General features: G+C 38.8%; 1 long non-coding RNA gene across 1 annotated transcript in view; it reads right to left on the reverse strand.

Annotated features, from left to right (window-relative positions):
• Positions 1 to 360: 360 nt before the first annotated feature.
• The window catches only part of LOC112678397 (uncharacterized), a 69,118-nt gene continuing 44,886 nt past the window's right edge, over positions 361 to 24,592 (reverse strand). Inside the window, exon 3 of the long non-coding RNA XR_003147538.3 lies at positions 361 to 591. This is a non-coding gene — a long non-coding RNA (uncharacterized LOC112678397). The remainder of the gene's footprint in view (positions 592 to 24,592) is intronic.

Consider the following 24,592-nt stretch of genomic DNA (forward strand, 5'->3'; position numbering starts at 1 on the left):
CCCATGTTCTCTACCTGGGGAGTTGAGCCAAAGTCATAGGAGTTTGGTTTATAACAGAGCCGAAATGATTTTCAGTTAAAATGATTCTCCAAGCTTTCCTAACTACCCCAGGATTAGTTTAATCTCTTCTCTGTGTCCTTCTGTCTAATACCAGTATGTTGTCTACTGGAGGGGATAGTACATTGAATTTAAGTATTTGTCTGGTTCCCTCTCTCAAGGCTGCCTTTTTCTTGAGCACAAAACAGTATCCCTTTCATCTTTATGACACTTCCTTATATGCCCTAAAGGGAACACAATGTTTGCTGAAGCAATGATCAGCCATGTTTATTGAATGAATGATGAACCTGAGAAGGGGTTCATTCAATATTTACTCTGCGACTTCTATATCCAGACAGAGGAAAGGATGGAGGCGCTAAGGCAGTGGAAGGTCCCAGGTCTCCTGGTTTTGTTTCTTGTTTGTTTATGTTGTCTTCCTCCTTCATGATTTTATGGCCTGGTGCTCCGTCTTTGAGGCTGCTCTGCAAGGCTCCCAGGGATGCTCCCTGAGGCCGGTTTGGCCAGGCCAAGAAAGCCTGTGTAACAACGACTGAACTGTTGAAATAAGAGGTTACTGTGTAAATAAAACACTTCATCTCTTTGCATTTCATTATGTCAGAACAATGTATAAATCTGTCATATTATATCACAACATTAAACTAGGAATGTTCAGTCTCTGACTGGGGATTAAGCACATCCTCAAATCATTCTGAAGGATTGGATCCAGTGAGCACGTTCAGCAAAGGCTCTCCAGACTCTGAGACCAGGGTAATCATTCCCTGGACCATTAAAAATGCAAGAGACCCTGGAGACATCCTATAGCCTTCCTCAAAATTTCAGATCAAAGACAAGTTCTCAAACAATAGAAGTCATTCCTAGCAATCTTCCTCTGGTTTCCTAAGGACCAGGTTATCTGATCAAACTTCTCCTGGGGTGGATAAGCCCCCATAAAATGAGTGATAAATAGAGTCCACTTAGTAAGTGGGAGGAGAAAAGAATGGCTTTACAGATGGATTCAAAGATAAGAGTCCCATTTTTAAGGCACTGAGAGGGAGTGAATTATTAAACCAGTTAGAGATTTAGAGATGGAAAGATGAGAATTTCTAGTTATTGTTATACCTTTGTCACATTTTAGCAAGAGTTAATATTTAAAAAAGAAATATTACCCTGCAGAGAAACAAAAGGAAAATACAATTGGGAAAGGAAAACGTTATTCTTGGTTTGGGTCCATGGTAGTTCATGATTAGATAATTTTTTAATTGAAGTATAGTTGGCATACAATATTATATTAGTTGCAGATGTATAACATAGTGATTCGACATTTATATACACTGTAAAATGATCACCACAATTAGTCCAGTTCCCATCTGTCACCAAAGTTAATATATTATTGACTATATTCCTTATATTGTGTATTACATCTCCATGGCTTATTTATTCTGTAACTAGAAGTTTGTACCTCTTGATCCCCTTTGCCTATTTCACCCCCTTCCCTCCGCCACCAAATCCTGCTCTCCTCTGGAAACCGTCAGTTTCCTCTGTGTAACTGAGTCTGGTTTTGTTTGTTTCATTTTTTAGATTCTACGTATAGGTGAAATCATACAACATTTGTCTTTCTCTGACTTATTTCACTGAGTATAATACTCTCTAGGTTCATCTATGTTGTCACAAATGGCAAGATTTCATTCTTTTTTACGGTCAAGTTATTACAACTGGATATATAGCCACATTTTTATTTGTTCATCTATTAATGGACACTTTCATTGCTTTCGTATCATGGCTATTGCAAATAATGCTACAACAAATATAGGGATACATATAGCTTTTCATTTTCTTTTCTTTTTAAAATTTTAATTCCAGTATAGTTAATATATAGTGTTATGTTCATTTCAGATAAACATTATAGTGATTCAACAATTCTTTTTAAAGATTTTATTTATTTATTCATGAGAGGCACGGAGAGAGAGAGAGAAGCAGAGACACAGGCAGAGGGAGAAGCAGGCTCTGCACAGGGAGCCCGATGTCGGACTCGATCCCAGGTCTCCAGGGTCAGGCCCTGAGCTGAAGGTGACGCTAAACAGCTGAGCCACCCGGGCTGCCCCTGATTCAACAATTCTATACAAGTTAGTCAGTGCTCATCTTGATAAGTACACTCTTTAATCATCCCCTACTTCCCCCATCCCCACCCCACTCACGTCCCCTCTGTTTCTTGGGTTTATCTCTTTTTTTTTTCCTTTGCTTGTTTGTTTTGTTTCTTAAATTCCACATGAGTGAAATCATGTGGTATTTGTCTCTCTTTGACTTATTTCACTTAGCATTGTATTCTCTAGTTCCATCCATGTTGTTGCAAATGGCAAGATTTCATTCCTTCTTATGGATGAATAATATTTCTATATACATACTATATATAAACAAAACTAGGATATCTGGGACCTTCTTTCTACTGCCTTAGCACCTCCATCCTTTCCTTTGTCTGGATATAGAAGTCACAGAGTAAATATTGAATGAACCCCTTCTGTGTGTGTGTGTGTGTGTGTGTGTGTGTGTGTGATGTATATATATATATATATATATATCACATCTTCTTTATCCATTCATCTGTTGATGGGCACTTGGCTGCTTCCATGATTTGGCTGTTGTAAATAATGCAGCAATAAACATAGGAGTGCATGTATCCTTTTGAATTAGTGTTCTGTATTTTGGAGGTATATACCCAGGAGTATAATTACTGGATCATAGAGTAGTTCTTTTTTAATTTTTTGAAGAACCTCCATACTGTTTTCCACAGTGGCTGTACCAATTTACACTCCTACCAACAGTATGAACATCCCCTTTTCTCCACATCCTTGCCAACACTTATTATTTCTTTTTTTTTTTTCTGATAATAGCCATTCTGACAGGCATAAGGTGATATCTCATTGTGGTTTTGATTTACATTTCCTCAGGCATTTGCAAAAGATGAGCATCTTTTCCTGCCTGTTGGCCATCTATATGTCTTCTTTGGAGAAATGTCTATACAGATCTTCTACCCATTTTCAAATTGGATTGTTTTCTTTTGTTGTTATTGAATTATTGAATTATATAATTTTTAATGTCCCTTCCAGATCTGAAATTCTCTGGTGTTCTAGGGAATGATTTTCTTAAGTATATGAATGAGAGCCATGTAGATTTATTTTGGTAAAGATATCTGAAGAAGATAAATGGGTATAGCTGGGCTTTGCGGTACAGGCAAAGCTCCCACTGCAGTTGGTTTTGTGCTCATTCTTCAGTGTCTTATTAACATAGACCTATTGCTTGTCAGGCCTCTTTTATGGCCCTTTGCTATTGTTCCAACATGTGAGGAATTAGCAAATGTGATGTTAGGTTGCTGCCTCATGGAGTCTTGGCAATTCTGTGAGGAATGTTCTGAAGCTTCCTTTAACAATGCATCGCTAATGATTCCCACCCAATTGTCTTTTTCAGCACCATCAGCCATCTCTTCTTGATCCTATGTTTTTAATCTTTCTCTTGTCAACTCTCCATATTTCTCCCATCCTTAAATGCAAGCTACCTCTTTTCTTTCTTTCTTTCTTCTTTCTTTCTTCTTTCTTTCTTTCTTTCTTTCTTTCTTTCTTTCTTTCTTTCTTTCTTTCTTTCTTTCTTTCTTTCTTTCTTTTCTTTCCTCTTTTTTTTTGGCTTCTCAAAAGCATACTCTTGAACCCTGACAATATGTTTTCCATCCCTCCCCTCCCCCCCAAATAAAACTCTCAAAGTTCCAAGGTTATTTCTTAGTGGGAAGCTCTTTGTTGTCTCTTTGCATTTGTATGGTTGCTAAGGCTATTTATCGCCCCGTTTGAAACTTCTTTCTGTGACTGAGGGACATGTCTCTACTACTCCTCTCTTTCCTAGGGTTCTTCCCTATTTTTTGACTGCTTACAAAGTTGATGCTTCATGGGAGTGTTGGACTTCTTCTCTTCTTGATGTACTGTGGACAGAAATGGGATGAAACAGTTTTGTGAATGAGACTGACTTGAGCCGGGTCTGGAAGGGAAGGAAAGATTTGGCTGGATTGAGATAGGAAGGCTGGAGAAAGGTGGCCATTAGGAAACATTTTAAACAAATACAGAGGATGTGGCTCCTGATTTTGTGACTCTTGGTGCTGGCAGAGGGGCTTGGCAAATAAATAAACATAGAGTTACACTTGGTGGTTGAATTAATTTTATGCAAACAAGTCACAGATGCTGCGAAAGAAAGTTAAGGGAGAGTAGATTGCATGTACAGGATGTTCTGAGGAAGTGGACATTCAAAGCAAATATGAGAAGGAGCCAGCTATAGCAAGAAAAGGGTGGTGGTCGGAGTGAGGGTGGGGACAAGACCATTGCAGTAGCCACAGGATATAGCATAGGCAGAGGAGTCCTATTCAGAATTTTCTGTCTTTTAAGTCAAGACAGGATAAAGAGTGACATTCAGGGTCTTCAGTTTGGCACTCAAAGCCCTTGAGAACATTTTCATTTTTATCTTCTTCATATTTCCTGAGTACTCTGTATCTATCTTTTCCTTGCTGCAGGTTGGTATACATTTCTTTGATAATAATGCCATCTGTCTCTAGCCTTCATGTTCTCAATCCAGCCAATCCTTCCATCCCTTCCAGACACAGTTCAAGTCAGTCTCATACATAAAGTTCTTCCAAGTACATTTCTGTCCACAGTACTCACCTTCTCAGCACTGGTACATTCATCCATGTACACCCTTATGTGCTAGTGTATATTGGCACTTAGTTCAGTAGTACCATTTACTATAAACTGCTCAAGGGCAGACACTCAATTGTGTGTATCTTCATGGTCTTCAGTGCCTAGAGTTCTGTTGGGTCCACAGTTAACATCCATGAACAACAAAGTCATTGGCTTGCCTTTCAGCCCAATATTTATGGGGCTGTTTAGCTGTCAGGGGAGCCCTTGTCTAGAACCCCAGACTTCACCCTTGTCCTTGGCTAGATCTCTCACAAAAAGAATCTTGCTCACCTCAGATGAAAGAGCAATTTGAAGAACAAGTGTTATTGATGGACAAACCTATTATTATATTTTTAAGCACTTGTAATTATGTTACAAAGATGTTTTACGGAATTTATGGGGCAAAGCCAAAGTATTTTAATGCAGGAAGGTGGGAACAAGTAGTTTTGTCTGCTGATTCCAAGCAACAGAAAAGACTTCCCATCTTTTTCTCTTTGTCTTTCCTTTCTCTCTCTCCTTTCCTCCCTTTCTCACTCCTGGTTCTCCTTCCTTCCTGATGCCTATCTCATGAAGAAAGAAGGTAGGGAAATATAGTAAATAAAAATACTTTAAATATTATTACTTTGAATGACAGAGAATGGATGTTTGTGTTGTACCATTTGTAACATTAAGTGTTTTAGTGAAAATTAAGAGAAATTTGAGATGGACAGGGCATGAAATCTAGATTAAGAAAGTTTGATCAGAATAAAGTCTAAAACAATAGTAAAGCAAATAATTGAGGAACTACTCTTTTATCCATTTGCCTAGGGCAGTGGGAGATGAAAAAAAAAGACAAAAACAAGTAAGCATGGAAAGAAAATAAGACAGAAAAGGCTCAAACATAAACAAAACTTTTACAAAAATGACTAGGTGGAGGGGAAACTTCTGATACAACAAAGATCAGGAGAATAGGTGATAGAACCTGTCCTAAGAAAGAAAAGCTGTGAGGAATGACAGAAGTAAGGCAGGCAGCGATGTTTCACAGTCAGACCGCTGGACACTCATAAAGTCAGAGGGAGGAGAAGATGCTCCTGGGGCTAGGACAGAGAGAAAGAGTAAATAGAAAAATAAAGGAACTCTATTCCTATGAGCTTATATAGAGAAATGTGTACTTTGAATAACCCTAAAATTCCATTAAAATACAGAATTTGAACTAATAACACTTTCTATGTGCTACAATATTTTTAAAAAGTGTTCTTGCAGAAATTAACTCAGAAACATATTAAGAATCCAAGTTCAGGGATGCCTGGGTGGCTCAGCGTTTGAGTGTCTGCCTTTGGCTCAGGTCGTGATCCCGGGGTCCTGGGATCGAGTCCTGTATTGGGCTTCCTGTGAGGAGCCTGCTTCTCTCTCTCCCTATGTCTCTGCCTCTCTCTATGTCTCGCATGAATAAATATATAAAATCTTAAAAAAAAAAGAACCAAAGTTTATATAATTAAGATAAACCTTTGGCAAATATTACTAGTTGAATAATTTTATATAATAAACAACAGCATATTTACTCTGATTTACCAATGTTAAATATAATATAAAATGCTTTTTAAATTCTATTCAAACATGCCTTCTCTAAACTTATACAGGTATAATGATTGGTTATAAAAATGTGATTCTGTGTATTTAAAATTCATTAACATTTAAAACACTAAGTTGAAACACTTTATTTCAAAAGGAATCATGATCTTTAGGGAACTTAACAACAAAAAGACAAATAATGAATTGAAAACTAAGCAAAGGATGTGAATAGACATTTCCTTAAGGAATATATACAAATGACTAGTAAGTACATGAAAAAGATGCTTAACATCGTTAGTCACCAGGGGATTGCAATTAAAAACCACAATGAAATACCACTTCACAAACACTGAGATGGCTATAATCAAAGACAGACAATAATGGGCATTTGTGAGAATGTAGAAAAATAGGAACCCTCAGACATTGCTGGTATGAATGTAAAATAATGCAGCTGCTGGGGAAAACAGTGTTGTAGTTCTTCAACAATTAAATGTAGATTTATTATATGATCTAGAAATTCTAACTCCTAGGTTCCCCTCAAGAAAATCCAACTATATGTTCATATCAAGACTTGTACACAAATGTTCATAGCAGCGTTATTCATAAGAGCCCCAAAGTAGAAACAACCCATGTATCTACCAACTGATGGAAGTATACAGAACGTGGTATATTCATACAATGGGATATTATTTGGCCATAAACAGGAAGGAAATACTGGTACACATTGCATCATGAGTAAACCTTGAAAACATTATGCTAAGTGAAAGGAGGCAGAAAAAAAGACCACATGTTGTAGGATTCCATTTATATGAAATGTACAGAATTGGTAGAACATATAGACATACAGCACATTAGCCGTTGCCAAGAGTGGGAGAAAGGGGGAAATGGGGGATTACTGCTAATGGATATGCGGTTTTCTTTTGGGGTCATGAAAATGTCCTGGAATTGGTTAATGGTGATGGTCGCACAATCTTGCGAATATACCAAAACCTGCTGAATTGTACATGTTAACATGGGGAGTTTTATGGTATGTGAATTCTATCTCATTTCTACATAAATAGATTTTTAGGGAACTCGAAACCTGGGACTGATTAAAAAGAGCTAATCAATGAATAATCCTGGATACCTAAATCATTTCTAGAAACACAGAAACATTGATGACTAAGCCTACTTTTATGTTTAAAAGCTTTTGCTTTTAATATGCCACAGATAGGCTATATCTTTGTTTAAGTTTTGCTACTTTCAGAAGGTGTATTAGGCTGTAGCAAGTATGTGTCTATAGAAAGTTGTGTTGTGTCTTCTTATGAATTCTGCTTGTGGGCTAAAATGCTGATTTGTCACAGACTGTTCTCCATTATCCACATGCAAATTTTCTCTGTGAAACAGAAGTTAGTTACTTAGGTTAAAAATTATTGGTATTGTTGCTTGAGACTACTAGGAGCAACAGTGACAGAGAAACTATAACTACATATGTACTTCTATTTTCAAGGAAAATAATAGTTTTTTTTCTAACAGTACTTCTCTGTTCCTTTTCTTCTTCTCCTTCTCCAGACCCATTTACACCCTTGAAACTTATCAAGGACACCAAAGAGTTTGTTTACGTGCATTATGTCTACTGGTTTTTAACTGTATTGGAAATTGAAACTAGAACTTTAAAAAATGCTTATTTATTGGTTTATTTGAAGGTAGTAATGGTGAAAGCCTTGTATGCTGTTTCTTATGACATTAGTTCTTATGGTCTTGCACGATTTATCCTAAATTACCAATATGTTCCAGGATACTAAAGAGCACCATGGAATGTAAAGCTTGGAATGTAAATTTTATTTGCCTTGATTTATAATAACTGAGTCTGAAAAGCTTTGGAATGTCTTAATAACTTAGCAAAGTTTTCTCAGGGTTAATGGGATTGCTTCCTTGGTTCACTGTTTATTGCTTTCATTATAACATGAAGGGTTAATCTTTCTGTTATCGGCCTACACAACAAAGATGGTCTTATCAGAATAACTTTCTGTGCTTTATGTTGACTTCATTACACCCAGTATTGTTTTTTAAAACAACAACAAAAAAGAGAACAAAGAAGCTTAACTTCTGAAAAAGCTAACATTTTTACAGTTATGTTACCTTTGATGTGTATTTCAAAATTCTTTTGTCACTTCAGTTAAATAGGTAGCAAGTATTATTTCATAGGCACCCATGGTCTTATGTTAAGTCTAAATCTCCTCCAATAATATTTATTTTTGTCTTCTGCAAACCAACTTCTCAGTATAGGAAAAAAATAAAGTAAAATTTACATGATCTCCTTTGCACCTAAAACCATATTTGTGTTTTCCCACAGGGTCCCTGAAAAAAATCACAAAGATTTGTTCCTTTACCTTGTAAAGTACTAGAAATAATTAGGTTTTAAAAAAAATCTGTATTTCTATTGATGTGTTGCATGAGAAGAGCTGTCAAATCAAATGAGATGTTTATCCCTAGGTGAAATTTTTATAAGTAAATATTATTAATAGAAATATTTCAGAAATTGCATCCTGTATGTGAAGTTCCCAGGGATTTGTCAATGCTCTTGCTGTCCATGACATGTTTTTATTTGGCACTATTTTGCCTGATGATATTAGGCATGAAACTAAATGCTAAAGTGTTATTAGTCATAAATTTCAGTTATTATTTAAAATGCTCATTGACCACAAGCTTCTTTATTTGGATCTAATATCTTCTAGGAGAGTGGCTCTCAATTGAGGATGTGCATCAGATGCATGCATGAGGTTTTATAAAACACAGACGTCTAGCCTCTTTAGATCTCTTTACTTGATAATCTTGGGATATTCTTAGCATACTATTTGCACATTGTTGGTATGTTTTTGTGTTATGTCTCGGGATTATTATATCTCAAAAGTATTTCTTCTATATGTCCCTTTAATTTTATAAATCAGATACAACATCCACTGACATCTTTGCACATAGGCTTACTCGTGGTCCTTCTAGAGATTTACTGAAGCGTTTTGAAAGGACTTTACTATCTCGTTTTTCATGCCACATATAAGCCAGATTTGCTTGTCGGTTACACCATTCTTGTTATGAACTTTCACTAGAATTTTCACATTTGAAAATGATCAGTAGTAAAATAACCACAACTATTTTAATTTCTGTCATCTACAGACAGTTTTTGTTTTACTCTGATGCTTTTTTACTGTAGGGATAACAGTTTGAAAAGTCATCAGCAATGGCAGAAAATGGGGAGTTTGATCTTCCTTCCTCCATTGAATTAGGACATGAGCAGCTCTCTCCCGGCTTCTAGTATGACCACTGACTTCTAGCGTAACCACAGCCCCTCTGGTTCCAGGCACACTCCCTTTTCTCTGCCCGAAAATTTGCCATGTGAATTGGCTCTCTGATGCCTCTTCTCTCTTGTTTGAGGACTCTCTTTTTTGCCTGTTTCTTTCATTTCTTCTCTCTCCTGTTCCCAATGTTCTTTATTCTTTTACCCATCCCTTCCCTTCTCCCTGATCAGAGATCTCTCTGTTCCTTTTTCCAGGTCTTTCTTGTATAATTGCCACCTCAGCTCTTAATCTTTGACCCCCTCTACAAACCTTGGAATCTCCCGCTTAGGGCACTCTCATCCGATTTTCCTCCTGATTATATCCACATTTCCTTCTATGTGAACTTCTTATTGCAAACTTTTGTTTTTCCAGAGCGCCTTTCTAACTCCATTTTACCTGCTTGCTAGAGCAGAAAACATACTCACAAATTTTATTGAACTATTTCTGGGTTGCTCTGCAGACACGGGATTCCCAAATTGAAAATCAATCCAGTGCTTCCCTAAGTGCTTTAAGTGCTTTTCTGAATTAAAGGAAAGTATCAAATATCCAACCAGAATTTCAACACAAAAGTTAACAGCTGGTGTATAAAGAATCTTAGAGAGTCTCTTGTTATCTGAATTAGGCCTTCTTTCTTGAACTTTATTTGAAACGTGCAACTTGGCATAAAACTCACAGCTGCAAGATTTCTAAGAGGGAGAAAAAATAGTCTGGATAGGGTTACATCAGTTCCAGAAGAAATCAAACCTATCTGTGATCTTAATTCTTTAGGCAGTCTGAAGTGGTGGTATGAACTGTTTTCAGAGCTGCTTGGAAAGTGTCACTACAAATTGTCACTGGGGCTGAGGGTGACTCTTCACTGGCCCTTTTTTGGTCTGTACATTCCGGCTTGCCCACCATTTGGAGGTATTAGTCTCACCCTTAGATATATTTTCTTTGCCTTTGTCCAACAGTTGCTGAGCAGAACTAAGTACCTACTTAATTTTGGTATAAGGACCAAAAGTTTTGATACTCCAAATGAGGAGAGCCTGGTGTTATTTGCCAAGGCAGCCTGGGAATAATGAGCAATCAATTTACAATGAATCTGCCTCCATAATTTGTCAAGTGCAAATAATTTCACTCCCCTCTCCTGCTCCCCTAACCCTGTCCCTTCCCACAAGCTTCCTCAGCTACATTTATATATATATATATATATATATATATATATATATATATATATATATATCTCTTTCTAGATGTTGGCATTATTCTAAGCTAGGGTGTCCCAAATGTTGCTGCACATTAGATTCAGCTGGGGAGCTTTACAAAATCCTAATCAGAGTGGTGTTTTTTTGTGGGGGGGTAGGGAGCTAGGTATCACTATTTTTAAGATTTTCAGGTGATTCGTTCTAAAATGCAGCAAAGTTTGGAAATGATTGTTCTAAGTGTTTTTTCTATATCCACTCATCATCTTGGCCATTACCACTCTGAGTTGTTAGATGACTCAGATCCCAGATCACATGAGTTGGTCAATCCAGTACTCAGTGTTCCACTCGCATGTCACATTATATTTAATAATTCATCATGCTTAAAATATTTACTCTTTCACTGGTCTTCCGGGAAACTGTGCTTGCACTGTCATTTTCTCTTAGTGCCTGTTTATAGCTTCCCTTCTTCTTATCCTTCTTCTTATCCTCCTTATAAGGATATGCTCCAGAATTCAGTCCTTGATCATTTCTTTTTTATCTTGCACTTACCCCTTTGATGATCTCATCCAGTCTTATGGCTGAAAACACCATCTATAAGCTGACAATTCCTATATTCCCATATTTGTATTTGTAGCTTAGAATTTTTACCTAAATTCCAGATTCCTAAATACAACTCTCCATTCAATATCTCTACTTAGATGTCTAATAGTCATGATAATATTGACTAAAAAGCAGAATGTATGGTTCTGTTCTAACCACTCCTCCAAAACTATTCCTTCTATAGAAGTTTCCATTTGAGTTGATGGCAGGTCCACTATCCAGATTGATCAGATTGAAAAGATATAATCCTTGGGGGGCTACTCTTTCTCTGAGCACATTGAATCCGTTAGAAAATCTTGTTGGATCTACTTTTCAAAGTATCACTAGAATCCAACTACTTTTAACCACTTTCACTGTTACCAGCTTGGTATGAGCTGCCACTTCTGTCCTCTTGACCACTGCAAGCACCTTCTCACTGTTCTTGTATCTATCATGTCTCCCTGCATCTCTTCTCAATACAGCCACTGGAGTGGTCCTCTAAAGACACAAATTCATCTGTGTCACTGCTCTGCATAGCTCTCTGTTTAATTTATGGTAAAACCCAAGATTCTTGTGCTGGTCTTCAAGGCCCATGCGACTTAATTCTTAGTCACCTCCCTGACCTCATATCCAACTGCTCCTCACCCTGCTCACTATGCACAGTATGGTTAGGCTGAATAACAGCTCCCAAATATGCCCATGTCCATATCCAAATCTCTGGAAACTGTGAATGTTCCTTTATATATAAAAGACTCTGTAGATAGGATTAAATTAAAGATTTTGAGACGAGGAGATCATCCTGGATTATCTGGGTAGGTCCAAAGTAATTGCAAGGTTCCTGGTAAGAGGGAGTCAGACTGAATAAATGCAGATGTGACAATGGAAGAAGCTGTAATATGACTTGGGAAAGTTACTAATTCAGCAAACCTCAGTTTTATCGTATGCGACACAGCAAATATAATACCCACCTCACAGGGTCATTGTAAGATAAAGTTAGAAAAGCTTTATATATTTGCCTTTTGAATTGGTATGTAAAATTTTCTATTTACATTTAATAAAATTCACTTTACTTATTTTGGACCAAATTTTTCACCAGTCTGGCAAAAGTCTTCTGAAGTATTTGTTCTATGAATAAAAACATTTTTTTATTCTATAATTTAATAAAATGATCATGCAGTTGAGATTTAGGTGCCTTATTGGTGTCTTTCACCATCATTACAGGAAAAAACTAGATGAGATACAAAATCCCTTAAACCTCAAAGTGGATTCTCATTCATATTTAACATTATTCAACCACCTATGAATTTACCTACATTAAGCATGCAAATATACCCTTGGTTTATGCGGGTTTTTGAAAAGCTTTTAAACTGCATTGCTAAAATCCTGGCATTTGGTATCTGTGACAATTCCTTAACTGCTGGTTAGTTAGTCAATTCTCTCCCTTAGTAAACCCTTCCGGATTCCATTGATCATTGTAACCATCTCTTTGTTTCTGAAGTCTGTCAGTAGTTTCTTGGGCTTTTGGAAGAAAGAGGTGGTCTTTTTCCTCAAATCTTAAGATTCTTCTCTATTTTTCTATGATTTCTCACTAGTAATCTGTTTGGTCCTTGATAGCACTGCACATTCCTTTTGTTTCCTGAGATATATCTTGTTCTGAAATTATGGCAATGTTTATTGTGACCAAGTACCCTTTTATTCTTCTCCATATCTTGGGATTCAGTTCCCTCTTACTATGTTGGTTCTATTTGCACCATTTGAAGATCCTTTATCTCAATGGACAAGGCAAAAGTTGTTAACATTGTCAGATAATTTTGTACTGCCTTTTTATATTTATATTTATATTTATATTTATATTTTTATATTTATATTTATATTTATATTTATATTTATATTTATATTTATATTTATAATTTATTTAAGCAGGGTCCATTCCCAGCATGGAGTCCAAAGCTGGGCTTGAAGTCATGACCCTGAGATCAAGAACTGAGCTGAGATCAAGAGTCAGATGCTTAACCTATTGAGTCACCCAGGTGCCCCATATACTCTCAAGTTTTTTAAGGCATCAGTTTCTTTCTTTCTTTTTTTTTTTTTTATTATTTATGATAGTCACAGAGAGAGAAAGAGAGAGAGGCAGAGACATAGGCAGAGGGATAAGCAGGCTCCATGCACCGGGAGCCCGATGTGGGATTCGATCCCGGGTCTCCAGGATCGCGCCCTGGGCCAAAGGCAGGCACCAAACCGCTGTGCCACCCAGGGATCCCAAGGCATCAGTTTCAATACAAAATTGGTAGTATTATTTTCCAAAATGACTACAAGATTTAGTTTCATATAGATAAATTTTATGTTTTCCCCTATAAATTATATTTTTATTCATTAGAATCCATACTTTTGAAGGCAGGAAACATTTCTCTCCTTGGCTTTATTTTCCTTTTTATAATATAAAAAAAAATAGAAAGCTTCATTTCACTTAACTTTTGGATTTGTATGATAAAAGTGATTTAGGATTGTTAATATATAGCACTGGAGCTGAATTAGCTCCTATATTTTAAGATACTTAGCTTCCTAATATGTGAAAATGTAAAATGTGTACCTGGCACAATTTCCCAGGGGAAAAACTCACTAAAATGTGTTGATGTTCCCTTTTTTCAGCTCTAAAAATAGCTGCCATGTGCTCCTTTACCCCATGTGTGAAATATCAGCCTTTCCCCTGCAAAAATCTTTGAGGACGTCAACCCTATCTATGAACTAACTTCATTAACTGGACTGCTTGGCTTTTACTAAGCAAGGAAACTATGAAAATAAGGACAGAAATAGAAAATTCTTGTTAATTAGGTCACTACAAAATTAATGCTAAGGCAGTCTTATTTGGCATATTTTATTTTGTATTTCCAGTAAACTGAAAGCAATTTCTCAATAACCTGTAACTTCTCTATTTTTTTGCTTCATAAATAGATAATATTAAAAAGACTAATTACATGAGGATCCTTCACTTCACAGGAGGGACATATCTAAAAAACTCTTTTAAAAAATAACTGATTTACATTATAAATTTAAAAATGTTACCACTGGTCTCTCCATTTCTATATGTCTTATTCTTCTGACTGTGAAAGGTAAAATGGTATCACTTTAGTAGTAATGGTTGTAGTAACCAACCTCACCATGTGTTAGGGACATTGCAAAGAACAGGGGTGTCCTTAAATTAGTCCTCATGGCAGCATCATATAGCAGTTTATTATAATCCTCATTTTATAGGAGAAGTAGTAGAGGCTCAGAGAGCTTAATGAAATTGCCCAGTTCAGATATTAACTGGTAGGGTAAATATTAAAGCAAGTATGCTTGACATAGAAGGCTGTTCTTATCCAGTACACAATGCATTTTTCCGCCTTTATCTACTGTTAGAGACACCCCTAGAAGTTTATTTCCCCTCAGGTGACTACTGCATTTATTCTGGGAATCTCTAAGATGTGTCCATGAGAGCTCTCATTAATAAAGCTCTAAAGTTAACCCTGGGGGGCAGCCCAGGTAGGCTCAGCGGTTTAGCACCACCTTCGGCCAAGGGCATGATCCCAGGATTGAGTCCCACATCGGGCTCCCTGCATGGAGCCTGCTTCTCCCTCTGCCTGTGCTGTCTCTCTCTCTCTCTCTCTCTCTCTCTCTCTCTCTCTCTCTCTCTGTGTATGCCTGTCATGAATAAATAAATAAAATATTTTAAAAAATAAAAAAGTTAATCCCAGGAATCATGCATTTCCCCACTCTTACTCAATCTTCTCTTGGTGATAACTATACTATTCCTGAGGTCTACACTACCCTCAAAATATTCTGAAAGGCCCTTACCATTGCTTTCCCTTCTGGAGGGAACCCAGGCACTTCACAGGGGCTGTCTCCTAATGTTTCCAAAGGTACTAGGCTGTCTACCCTGCCCGTTAGAGCTGCTCTTCCCATCTTGGGGGGGTTGGGGTCCTGGGCCCCACCATCATTTATGGTCAAAGAGAATGGGTCCTGTTAAGGTAGGAGCAGGTGTGCTTGGAGCCACAGAGTGCCTCAAGTGCCAGGGCCTCCCAGTCCCTTCCTTTGCCCCTCTATGTTTCCCAGCAAATATTTCAATGACACCTCATGTGCTCTTTTCTGCTTAGAATGCCCTTCTCACTCCAACTCTCCTTTACCTGGCAAGATTTCTTCATCGTCTAAGATCCAGCTCAGGAGTACCATGTCTCAGAATCCCTTCCTGTTTGTCACAACTTATTGGTTGCCCTCCTCTGTGCTTTCATAATGCCCTTTGCATGTCCCCGATGCTGGCCTGATATATTGTATTATGAATATTACATATCTGTTTATCTCACTAGACAATGCAATTTGAAGATAAGCATTGTTATTCATCTTTGTCCCCAGCACAGTGCCTGGCATTTAGTACCAGGTCAATAAATGTTAAATAATAATAGCTCCTATGATTCTAGCTAGAATAACTGGGTGAATGGATGACTCAGTGAATCTTCCTTATTACATGTCCCCTGACTCTTCCCCAGGTCATGCCGTTATCTTATGCTACCTGAACACCTCAAGCAGCTTCTCAACAATTTTTTTTTATTATGGTATAATATATAATACTAAGTTTACCATTTCAATAATTTTTCAGGGTATAAAATCTTAACTCTTAACCTGTATCCCTAACTTCACTAAGTCCTTCTCAATTCTAGCCTACACTTGGTTGCTCAAATGAACTAAACTTGTCAGCCTGTTGTTTAAAATCCTTCATCGGCTTCCCTTTGCCTACAGAATGCAAAACAATGCCTTTAAAAATGTCATATAAAATCCATGTGTGCAACTCCTGAGGCCTAGACAAGTGTGTTATAGTAGACTTTCAGTAGGTCTATGCAGGGTTGCCGTGAATATTTATGGAGATGTCCACTCACTACATTAGGCCAATTTGTCCCACATGACCATAGCACCTCTCAACAAATTGACTTATCATCCTGACTTCTTCAGTTTTCTTTTCTCCTAGGTAAGAAACCTGAAAGTCTTCTTTGCCTCTTCCACCCCATTATCTTATGTCTTGACTTTTATCAAGCTGTGTTTCTTTTTCCCTTTGAAATATCTCAGAGTTTACCTTTAATCTCTGCTTCCTAGCTCTGTGACCTTGAGTAAGTTACCTAATCTCTCTGTATTTCAGCTTCCTTACATACAAAATGGGATAAAAATAATAATACATATGGGTGATATATATCATTTTTAATTCCCTAGGCTGAGATTCTTGTAAGAATAAATTAATATATTTTGAAATACTTAAAACAGTGTCTGGCACCTTCCAGTTATGGAATGCAAAAGTGATGGGAATAAAAGATGTGGCATAGGGAATATATTCAATTGTATTGTAATAGTGGTGTATGGTGACAGATGGTAGTTACCCTTGTGGTGAGCATAGCATAATGTATAAACTTGTGGAATCATTATGCTGTACAATTTAAATTAACATAACATTGTGTGTCAACTATACTTCAATTAAAAACAAAAACAAAAATGAAAACCAAAAAACCCCCAAAAAACCATGGCCTGGTATACAGAGTTGAATAGATATAAACGTTAGATATAAATGTTATCACTACTATTTCTAATATCATCACATCAATATTGGATTATTACCGTACTCTCCTAGGTGGTTTCCTTGCCCATCATCTAGCCTTTTTGAATAAACCTTCCTAATCATCCTTCTTTAAAAAAAAAAAAAAGATTTTATTTATTTGAAACAGAGAGAGAGAGAGTGCAAGTGTGCACATGAGTCAGGGGAGGGGCAGAGGGAGAGGGAGAAGCAGACTCCCATGATGTCCAATGAGGGGCTGGATCCCAGGACCCTGAAATCATGACCTGAGCTGAAGGCACTTAACTGACTAAACCACCCAGGTACTCACCTAATCATCCTTCTAAAACCACTTGAATCATATTTTTATGCTGAAAAACATATAAGGCCTTCACATTAATCAAGCCTTAACTTTTTGCCTATTTTTCCCCACAACATGACCTTGCCTTACTTATCATTCATCACTCATTCATTCATTTGTTCATGTATGCCTGTGTGCAACAGACATATGTCAGGTACTGTGCTAAGCATCAGGAATAGGATGATGGATAAGGATAAGACATAGTTTCTCCCTGAAGGAAATCACAGTTCTGCATTAGTTAGCTACATTTCAGCTCCAATGGAGGAACATAAAACCCCTATTGGAAACTATTGATGAGTACACAGCCCATCCTGAATTGAGTCTCAAGGTGAAAAAGGAATTATCAAAACGAAGCTAAGAGGTAGAAGAGGTGGCACAAGTGGGTGTTGAGGAGTGGCTCAGAGAAGGATATACCATGTAGGGGGAACAGCTTGTCCAAAGGCATTGGCTTATGTGAGAAATATGGTGTGCTCAGGGAATAGCAAGCATTATGGAGTGAATGTTTGTGTCCCTTCCCTAATTGGATTAAAACTCTAACTTCCAATGTCGTGGTATCTGGAGATAGGGTCTTTGGGAGGTAATTAGGGATAGATTAAGTCATAAGGGTGGAGCTCAGATCCAATATGATTACTGTCTTTGAAGAAGAGACATCAGAGAGCTCACTCATCTTTTTCTGTCTCTATGCATATGTGCCAAGGAAAGGCCATGTGAAGACATAATGAGGAGGCCACTTTTACAACCCAAGGAGAGCTCTCACCAGACATCAATCCTGTTAGCACCTTGATCTTGGATTCCCAGTCCTCAGAACTGTGAGAAAATAAATTTTGTTGTTTTACTCACCTGGCATATGGTATTTTGTTATGGCAACCTGACAAGTAATTCAATAGCAGGGGAGGAGGATGGAAGGTGGGAAAAGGCAAGAGATAAGGCTGAAGAGTAAATGACAACTATACTATAAAAGGCATTATATCCTAATTCATATATTGAAACCCTAACCTCCAATGTCATGGCATCTGGAGATAGGGCCTTGGGAGGTAATTAGGGATAGACTAAGTCATATGGGTGGAGCCCATGGCTGCACTTCTTCCTGGAGGTAGCAGGTGAGTCATTGAACGATTCTAAGCAGAGGAGTTAGTATCTGGCCAATTTGTTTATTGAGAAGGTCATCCTGTGGAGGATGGACTCAAGGCAGGAAATAGTGGAGGCTGGTAGAGCCATTTGGTGGCTGTAGCAGGAACAGAAGTGAGCCCTGATGAGGTCCTGAGTGAAGGTAGAGGTGGGTGGGGATGCAGAGAAGTGGGTGGATATGAAGTTTGGCCTGATGAGAGTTCTGCTCTGACCACATCCATAGGGATGCAGGAAGATGCTTGAAGACAGCAGGAGCAGCACTCAGTCTCCAGTGGAGAAACTGGAGGAAGCCTCCTCTCTCTGATATACTTGTCTCTAATGACTTTCACTGTCAAAACCTCCCAAACACTGAAGTCTCCCCACTTCTACAAAATGTTCCAAGATTAATATGAAGTCATTCCTCCCTGCGTTTTGCTCTCTCCCAGTTCCATTGTCAAAACTCCGTAATTTAGCTCTTACTTATATATTATCCTCTAGGCCAGGAGCTATGTCTTCACTTTCTTGTAATTATCAAGGTCAACACAGCATTCCATGTGCCAGGGCAGCTGTTCTCATCCCCTCTTTCTCTCTGTGAAATGTGATGTTCGCATATCCTTCATGTAAAATCTTGGTCACTGTAACTCCACCTATTTCCATTTCACTTAAGAAAGCAAATCAGAATGATCTATATGCAACTATAGGATGACTTTACATGTGATCTAAGTTATATAAAGAAGAAAGGAAATTATCCACTATCTTCAGTAGGTCAGTAATGGTACCATTGATGGTAAAAATTTCTTCATAACTGATGTGTGGTGATGTCAGTATGGAAAACTGTACCAAGACAGTAAATTCTTAGAGGGCAAGGACTGTGTCTCACTCATCCTCCTCTGGCCAGTGCCAATCTCATTACACACCTGCTGCAGAGATAAACGCTGTAGAACTGAAGGATAGGAGGAGCCCAGTGATAACAGCTATGGCGGGAATGCTGAGGTAGGAACAGGTGTTTCTGCTCCATGGGCATAGAAGCTGCTCTGGTGCATTCAAAATTTTAGGACAAGAACATTTTCTGACTTTTTAACAACATTTCTAGAAAATGTGTAGTTTCTGGGAGTCTGATGTAGCTAGTAGAATTTATTTCCTGTGAATTAATGTCAAATAGGAGAGAGTTTTCCCATGAATAAGTGGTGAGGACTGTAGTAAGGTTATCAGATGTCTGTGAGGAGTAATAATAGGTTTTCTCTTGTATTTCAGAGAGAAAGAAAAAGAAAAAAAAAAACATTTTTTGCTTGTGCCACCTCTTCACTCCCCAAAGGAAGTCTGATATGGTGAGCCCAGGAAAAAGAGCTGGAGGTCCTCTCATAATAGCAGGGTTTAGATTTCAGTGATAAACTTCTACATAGTTGCTGTATGTTTGGCAGGTTTATAGGAAGAAGAGGTTCTGGGCCTTATGCCTGTTTTTTTTACATGTGAGTGTAGTTTGTCACCCACCCATGACCTAGAGATGAAGTAGGGAGGCAATTTGAAAGGATGACTAAGAAGGAAAACCCTAGCATAGAGCAAATGCAGATGAATCTTCCAAAAGTTCTGATGAGGAAATCTGTAAAACAAAAACAGTATAGGTTGTTGGTTGGCTTCCTGGAGTCCAAGTCACAGAGACCAAATCTTCACAAGAAATGTTACAGACACGTCAGGCTCCTGCTTGAATAGCCCTAAGGCTGGGGACCTCAGTTTCTGAGACGTCAATAATAGGTAGTTCTAATCCTGGAGCTCAACCACTATTGTTTTTTGGGCTGAAATATCCTAGGAGGCCACAGATATTTTAAGATGCTATTATTTTTTTTTAAAGATTTTGTTTGCTTGTTTGTTTCTTTATTTATTTAGCATGAACAAGGGAGAGAGAAAGAGAATCTAAGCAGACTCCCTGCTGAGCACAGAGCCTGACATGGGGTTCCATCCCACAACCCTGAGATCCTGACCCGAGCTGAAACCAAGGGTGAAACCAAGAGCCAGCCAGGTGCCCCTCAAGTTGCTATTTTTTTAAAGAATGAGTTATATTATAAGAAGGAGTTATATCACACACACACAAAGAATGAATTATATCCTACAATTCTTAATTGTGGGTTACACTGAGAGTGGATAAGATCCTGATGCTTGAGGGGCAGTGGGTGGCTCAGTAATTGAGCACCTGCCTTTGGCTCAGGTCATGGTCTGGAGGTTCTGAGACTGAGTCCCGCATCAGGCTGTGAGAGCCTGCCCCTTCCTCCGCCTGTGTCTCTGCCTTTCTCTCTGTGTGTCTCATGAATAAACAAATAAAATCTTAAAAAAGAAAAAAAGATGCTGATGCTTGAACTTGAAGAAAGTCGGGAAAAGGATGGAGGTCTGCTCAACAGTAATCAACGAGAGCTGAATTTAGGCTTTCCACATTACCCCGGTGTCTGTACTTTCGGTGCCCAATCTGCAAACACATGGCACTTTCATATCCATCTTTTACTTATTTCGTTCACAACAATCTCCAGAGCTATGGCTGTTATTTACATATTTTACACATGAGGAAATTGAAGCCCACAGGGTTAGGTGATTTGCCCGGAGTTGCTTGGGAGATGAGATTGAATTGCAAAACAAGTTTTCTGACTCCAGACATACTGGAGAGCAGGGAATGGATCTCTGTATAGAATTTGATACATAGCAGGTGCTTAGTATACATTAGGCAGGCTACAATTAGGGGGTTCCATCTCTAGGCTATCTCACTGTGCTGCATTGCTTCTTGCTAGTTCTCTACTTTGTATTGTTACTCAGGAGGATAGAGAGGCTTTCTCCTTATCATTCCAAATCCCGAGGACTTGGAGAGGGAAGAAATGATGGATTTTGGCAGCCACACGTTGAGCCCTGTGTTGACATGACCAGGAAATGGTCTGTGACTGTACAGCCGAAGAACAGAAGAGTTGGAAATTTGCCAAACTCTAACTAAGGCAATCTAAACAATAATAGAGAGGCCAGGCAGAAATATGAATTTATTTTTGCAAGTTTCACCAGATTTGGAGAAAGATTATATAAATTGGTCAGGTTGCAGGGGATCTTAACCTGAGTGGATTGAACTATGTTTCATTATAATGGTTTCATTTATAATCCTGTGTGTTATTTTATGCATTTAAAATTACTTTTCTGAGAAGGGATTTATGGGCTTTGTCAGGCTGCCAGAGGAGTCAGTGGCCAACAAAATTAATAATTCCAGGCCTGTAACATAAAAAAGGGATGCGGGAGGCCAGAGCTAGGTGACAGTGCTCATCCAAACCCTGTTTAGAAGAGAAGGTGTCCTGTCAGGTCCATGAAAGAGACCATCTGCCAGGCAGAAATCTGCCCATGCTAGAGATGGATGCAGCGAGATAATAGAGCCTGATGCCACAAAACATAAAAGTGTACCCTTTACCCCCGCCTCCTCTGATCTGTTAAGAACCACTTGGCCTTTCATGCACCTCCCCGCTTGACAGACCTTATTTAAGCAGATGTGAACTGCCTGCCACCTGGTGGTGACACTGTTAATGTAAATTAGGAAGTTGGCCTTCAACTCTAGACACTTATCTATGTGAGTCTGCAAAACTGAGGCCTAACCTTGCTGCTGGGGAATTCACCACTTACTGCCATTTTGTGAGTGACTGGTCAACTAGCTGCCTTCTCCTGTGAAATATGAATTGCTTCCATTGCAAACTACAGGGCGTTTCTACCCAGAAATTGGTGGAAGTCCTCCTTTGCTTGCTCTTCATAATGAGGTATATGTTAACAATTATAATCAAAAGAGATTACTTTTTGTTATTTCACTGATGGACAGGTGGGGAAATTGTGCAACCTTGAGTCTAAGATAATGCTGTTCAGAGGGTACATCTACCCAAAGGCCATACCAGGCCCCCTTGACACCCCAGATCTAAGAAGTGGTGACCAGCATCACACAGTCTAATATGCCTGCAAGGTCCTATATAAGCATAAAGAAAGCTAATGCATTTCTGATGGTCAAGGTTGTATTGGTGCAAATATTATAGTGTTATGCTTGGCAGGAATTAAAATCTGTAAGCATTCCTCTATCTTACAAGTTATTTGCAATGATTTCCCCAAATTGTGACCAATTTTATCCTAGCACAGTTTCTGACACATGGTCAGTATTCAGTTGGTTGGGCAGAGCTGAAATGGACTGCTGCTTTGGTGTTAGAGTCTAATTTTCTCCAAGCCCTATATTCTTCTGTCATTAGCCTATATGTGCAAAAAAGAACACTCCTGATGGGGATGGCCTTCATTTGTACGAATGTGCTTTCAATACAAAATCTGTGTTGTTTTGTTTTGTTTCAAGTTGTTTTGTTTCCAAGCACAGAGACTTGCTCAGAGACACCACCTGCTCATTGATCTCACAGAGGCATCCTTGGTGGCAGGAGTTTTTGTAAGGATACAGAGGGAAATGATACCTGCAATTTCACAATCAGGCACTTAAGGAAGTGAAGGGTCATTCATGGCTGTTCAGGCCACTGCAGGAGTTCTACCAGCCTCAGACCTCCATCCCTCTCTGCTCTCTATTTTAATTACACCACAGTTCTGGACCTTCAGTTTCTATTGCTGTGCTTTATGCCAAACTACAGCTTCTCTGTCACCTCCTACTGCCTTCTTCACTGTTCTCTTGCATTCCATATCACAGTTTGTGTCTGCTCCTGGATGCTTCTGCTGCCTGGCTTCTGCTTCCATTGAGACTTCTCTAGAGAGAATATGTTATTGCATTGCATTGACACTTTTTAGTGCAAAGTGCCTCTGTGAGGTTCTCAGGCTAAACCATATTGTAAGCTGTTGCTCATAGATGTTGGCCCTGATCCCATTTTCTTGTGGCCAAGATGATGGGTCACATAATACAAGATATGAAACACGTGGGTGAGAAAGTACTGCTGGCTACTTGCAGGCTGGGGGGGGGGCAGGCGAGGAAGGCATTTATAATTCAGGGGCTGTTCACTACACTCCCCAAAGCATCAGCATTGCCTCAGACCAGGGCTTGACCATATCTGATTCCATTCCAGAAGGTAATGTGCAGCTGAGTACATGCACATTTAGGCATTATTATTGAGAAACTGTGTCCTTAATTATAGACTGCATGCTGATAATTTACCGCACCATATGTTCCAAAGCCAGAACCAAAGCTGTCGGTTTCCACTTTGATTCACATGTGGCTCACACTGAATGTTTCCCACAGGACCTGCTGCCCAGTGTGTAGGTGGTGATGACTCCCTCCAAACCTTTGGATTGTATAAAGGGTTTCATTTGCTTCTGTAATTACCTATTTTGGGACTGACAGAGGAACTGAAAAGCTGGAAAATACTGTTCAGCTGTACAGTCCATATGTGATGATTTGCTTGTTCCAGCAGAAGTGATAATAATGACAATAAAAATAATATTCCAGTCTTGACATTTCCCATTTAGAAAGTATGGAATCCTTCAGCAAAAGTGTTTCCTGTTGAAAGTTATTTATTTATTTATTTATTTGTTTGTTTGTTTGTTTATTTATTTATAAAAGATTTTATTTATTTATTCATGAGGAACATAGAGGCAGAGACACAGGCAGAGGGAGAAGCAGGCTCCCCACGGGGAGGCTGACGCAAAACTCAATTCCAGGACCCAGGGATCATGACCTGAGCCAAACACAGATATTCAACCACTGAGCCACCCAGGTACCCCATTTGAAAGCTTTTATATCACCTTCCAGGGATAACTCTTCTCTTTGGGGGTCAAGTCTTACAGGAATTGTTTGCTGCCCAGAGGGATGACCAAGCTCCCCCCCAGCTTTTGCATCAAGGCTCACCTTTAGCAATGCTCAGCACTGAATCTCCCCACATGGGGCTATAGACATGAGAAATAATGTGCATTCTCTTCCTTGTTCATGAAAGACACAGAAGGAGAGGCAGAGCCATAGGCAGAGGGAGAAGCAGGCTGCCTGTGGGGAGCCCAGTGCAGGACTTGATCCCAGGATCGTGAGCCAAAGGCAGACGCTCAACCACTGAGCCATCCAGGCGCCCCTGCTCTAATCTTTTCCAGTCTGTGTCGAACCAGACAGAGCTCTGATAAACAGAAGGCTGATAAGAGGCACCTTAGTTCCTGTGCCTGGCTTACATTGACAGAATTTTTAAAAAGCGATCTCCAAAAACGAT

The sequence above is a fragment of the Canis lupus genome, chromosome 29 (genome assembly GCF_003254725.2).
Source record: "Canis lupus dingo isolate Sandy chromosome 29, ASM325472v2, whole genome shotgun sequence".
Taxonomy (NCBI): domain Eukaryota; kingdom Metazoa; phylum Chordata; class Mammalia; order Carnivora; family Canidae; genus Canis; species Canis lupus.